The sequence below is a fragment of the Aptenodytes forsteri genome, unplaced genomic scaffold (assembly GCF_000699145.1).
Source record: "Aptenodytes forsteri isolate BGI_AS27 unplaced genomic scaffold, ASM69914v1 Scaffold15, whole genome shotgun sequence".
In the NCBI taxonomy this organism is placed as follows: domain Eukaryota; kingdom Metazoa; phylum Chordata; class Aves; order Sphenisciformes; family Spheniscidae; genus Aptenodytes; species Aptenodytes forsteri.
Window position 1 is genome coordinate 3,073,734 of NW_008795129.1, and position 4,413 is coordinate 3,078,146.

The 4,413-nt window shown below is 45.6% G+C and overlaps 1 protein-coding gene across 4 annotated transcripts in view; it reads left to right on the forward strand.

Annotated features, from left to right (window-relative positions):
- Positions 1–4,413, forward strand: part of NDST2 (N-deacetylase and N-sulfotransferase 2) — a 146,169-nt gene that overhangs the window by 110,542 nt on the left and 31,214 nt on the right. The gene's annotated exons all lie outside the window — the stretch shown is intronic.

The window sequence follows — 4,413 nt, forward strand, 5'->3', positions numbered from 1 at the left end:
CCGACCGATGCCCAGCCAGTCCCTGAGCAGCGGCCCCCCCGGCCAGCTTTCCCCAGTTTATGTACTGAGCATGACGTCACATGGTATGGAATGTCCCTTTGGCCAGTTTGGCTGTGCCCCCTCCCAGCTTCTTGTGCACCTGCAGCCTTCTCAGTTGGTAGAGCATGGGAAGCTGAAAAGTCCTTGGCTAGTGTAAGCATTTACCTAGCACAACTAAAACATCGGTGTGTTATCAACATTGTTCTCCTCCTAAATCCAAAACACAGCACTGTACCAGCTACTACAAAGGAAATTAACTCTATCCCTGCTGAAACCAGGACAAACCAGGTGATGATTTTCATTGCACAGGTGGCCATGAAGGCTTAGTGAGGGCAGTAGAGCACTTTGCATTTGTTCCTGTCTTGCAAAACCCAGGCCTCCAAACCACTGTCTCAGCCAGCCTGTGTGATCTCCATAGACCTCAAGTCATCCCTTTTCCACTCATTCCGTTCTTCTTCCCTTTGCTTGTTTTTACTCATTTTGCCTCTGCGAGGCCAGATTTATAGCTTGTTTATATCATTTCCCCCTCCTTTTTCTGAAGTGAGTTTGCACTGTGTTAAAAGCTGTCTTGCAATAGCCAAGCCAGCAAAAATGTGAACATTTTGTTTTCTGAGTCCAGGAGACTTATTTATTTCAATAACACCAAGGTAATAGAGAACTGAATATTAGAAACTACAAAGACTGGGAGATACGCCATTAGCTTTACACTGGATGGAGGTCTTCTGAATAGATGACCTCAGCTGAAGGCAGGAGGGAGGGAGCTGCTGTACGCAGCCAGGGAACACGTTCTTTTACAAGCCCAGCAAATTCTGACCGTGTGAATATTGGTGCAAATACACAGGAACAGGTAAGCACAAGAGCCTTTCCTGAGGTTTTATGCTTTGGTAGAGCATACTTACAGCTTTCTTCTTATGTCAATTTGGACGAACTTTCAGTGTAACAGTATTAACCTGTTCCCTACTGTCATATGTTCCTAGATAAAATAGATTGGAAAAGAAGATTAGCTCCTGTGTGTTACCTGGCAGGAGGAAGTTAATTGAATATAGAAGATCAACCTCTTGTTAATTGAGGTGAAATTTTTAAAGTATAGCTCAAAGGAAGAATGGTTAGGCTGCTTTCATAGCAATTGCAGATAAACTCTCATTAACGTACATTTCTATATTAAGATACTTCAACTCTGACTGACACCGAGTTGTCTTGTTTTTGCCACAGTTTGACTGTATTTCCCCACTTGATTAAGTTACTTAAGAGAAGACAGCAGAGAAGACGTTTTGCTTTCTGCAGCAGGATCGTTTATGTGAATTGTGATAATCAGGGTGCGTGAGGGAATGGAAATTAGATCCTTGTCCATATCTAATGCGGAAGGAACTGCATTTATTTCCTGTTCTCACAATTGAGTTGAAGATGTTCTGCCATGATAGAGTATACTTGTTGATTACCGATGTAAGGAGGAGGCTGAAGATGGTGTGTTCCCACCATTTGGGGTGACTGAGATATTCACTTCCCACCTGGGTGGGATTGGAGAGCAACTTGGTGTGCCCTTGTGTGGCAGGCGCTGACCTGTGCTGATTCTAGTTCTCCATCCCACAGCTCTAAGTGTCTGGCTGCAGAAAGGAGCTGGTATCTCACATTATCACGTAGTTTGGGAAAAGGGTTAGGGTCAGAGTGTGCATGGACCTATGTGTCAGGAAAAGCACAAAACAGAAGGAAGGGTAAGTCCAGAATGAAACTGTGCAGTTCTTGTGGTAGCCTGATACCTGGGTGTTAGAGCTTCAGTAGCACATGAAATGAAGAAGTGGGGATGCCCTTCTGGTTGTCTCTGAGGAAAGTGCCTCCTTTCTCTCATATGAGCAGTTGCATTACAGAGACCTGTGCAGCCCCAGAGCAGTTATCCCCCCAGCTGGTGGAAAGCTCTGACTTCTGTGAGCGCTTCCACTGCCACGATACTTGTAATCTTTCCTTTTCATTCCAGCAAAGGTGTGCAGCTGCCAAGCTACATATTATTTTTATTAAGTAGGTAGCATCAGCAACTGTTGAAGGCTGAAATTTTGTTTGATTGTTTTTTAAACAATTCCTCAGGTTCCTGATTTGCACATCTGATCTTTAGGCAGGCTGATAAACAAGACGACACTGTTTTCCCTTCCCAAATTTGTCCTGTGCCGAGACAGTGAAACACGTAGGGGCTTGTGGTGCTGACATTCAACTTGAGGGAATGCCTCAGTGTAAAAGTTAGAAATTCCCTTGCTTTTGAAGATTAGTCAGGTCAGTTGTAACGACCCTAAGCAGTGAGTGTAGTGTGATGGGGAGAAGGCAGGGAGCTGAAAAGCAGATTTCCTGGAAGCTCTTATGAGGAGGTCTTTTTCATTTTCAGAGGAAAGGATTGGTTTACATTGCTAGCAGGTAGTGCTGGGCCGTGCCTCTGTCATTGGCACGGGAAGGACTAAACTGTTGTTTCTTTCTTTGTACTGTAAAGGATTAAGAGAACAAAGATCTGCTGCAAACTAGGTTGTCAGTGGAAGGCATATATCATGTATCCCAACAGCAAGAACCTTGCGGGAATCATGGGATCCCTGTGCAGCTCCCCATGGACCTGGCCTGGCAGCATGAGCCAGCCTCTCCAAGATCTGTGCCTTCATGGTGCCTTCAAACTTCATTGCACTGGCACAAGGGTAAATTCAAGCCTGCGGCTGGGTTTCCACCAGGTTGGGCTGAGAGAAGTTCATGCAGATCTGTTTAGCGTGGACTGCAGTTTGTTGCTCTTGCAGAAGGTGTGAAGTTACATACCTGTCTGGGGGTGATGATAATAAAAAGCTAAAAATAATTATTACTTCATCGCACAGGTCTTCTCCTCTTATATCAGACTGACACGTTTCAAGCCTGCTGGCCAGCTGGCAGCTTTCCGGCTTACCACAGGTCTGTACCAAAAGAGGCCTATCCCTGCACGGGGACTTGCCGAAGCAGAGCGGAGCGCGGGCTGGAGGCTGCAAGCCTGTCCGTCGGAGCACCATGGGCACCATTAGTGTTTCTTGCCTCTTTGATCTGAGTTTTGTATTCCTTGGGCAGTCTCTCACCACAGGATTTGACTGGCAGTGAGTGCTAGCTGAAACACATGCCCAGAGCCCAAAAATGAGCTTGGTTGGCAATTAAATTACAATATGGCTGTAATTTCCACAGTATTGTTTTTTTATCCAGTATGTGGAATACAACCGGGGTCTACTAATTCTTTTGCCATGTGGCTCACTGTGCTCTGCTGACGTTACTTGCCAGGTTCCCCACCTTCACGAGAGAGGGGGGCTGTACCTGGAGGCCTGGCATACAGATACAACCACAGACAAGGGAGGGGCTGCGGTGTCTCACAATCAGGCAGACAAATGAGGAATTTTGTGTCATGATGACACCATTAAAGTGGAATGGGTTGGAAAATCAATCAGATTCCTTCTCTGATTACTGTGTAACTCAATTACTGCAGTCCCTCTGGGGCCCAAGGCAACAACCGTCTCGCAGGAAGTGCCAAAGAAAGACCTTTGAATTAGAGCTGTTGTGGACAAAGGCAAGATCCTGCTGCTGTGCGTTCCAGAAAGAGGGGGTTATATTATGAATAATAAAAAGGGCTGGGGAAATGTGCTCGTGACGCTGGTTTTCAGGGTGGTAAGACCTTCTGTGGCCCATCTAGGAAGGAGCTTGTATGACAGAAGTTCTTGATGAAGGAGTCAAATGACACGCATTGTCTTCCACGTGCCTTGGCATGAATGTACCAGCAGCCCCAAATACATATATTCTGGTCACTGGTTTTGGACAAGTGCTGGTCTTGAGCATTTATACTGATCCCCCACAATAATTTCCAAGCGTTGGAAATATCTGGAGATCAGACAGTAAAACCACACAATTCTGATTGCTATCTTGCTTTCATATCACATCAGTTGCCATGTGGCTTAGCGGCTGATAATTCACAAAACAGTTTATGTTTCACATTAACACTGTATATCACTAGGAAACAGAACATCTCAGTTTTATAAAGTGTTTGTCTTAATGCTGGTGATTTGTGAGATAGCTGACCTTATAGCTGATGCTCTCTGATCTAGTGATGCTTTTCTGACAGGACAGGAGCCTGCGGAGCCTGCGTCCTTGCACCGGTGAAACACTTCATCCTTGCTGTGCATTCTGACTGCCGCCTTCTGCAATTCACACTCAGGCAGTCCTGGCAGGAGTTCGGAATGGACCTTAATTTACCTATAAACTTGGGTTTTTTTGTGGTGTTAGATTCCAAGGAGTTTGATCTCAAAAGAGGACACAGGTATTTTCTTTTCCTTTAAGAGGGAGCAATTTTCAGTGTGATTTCTCTCCCCCCCCCCCCCCCTTCCCCCCCTCAGAACG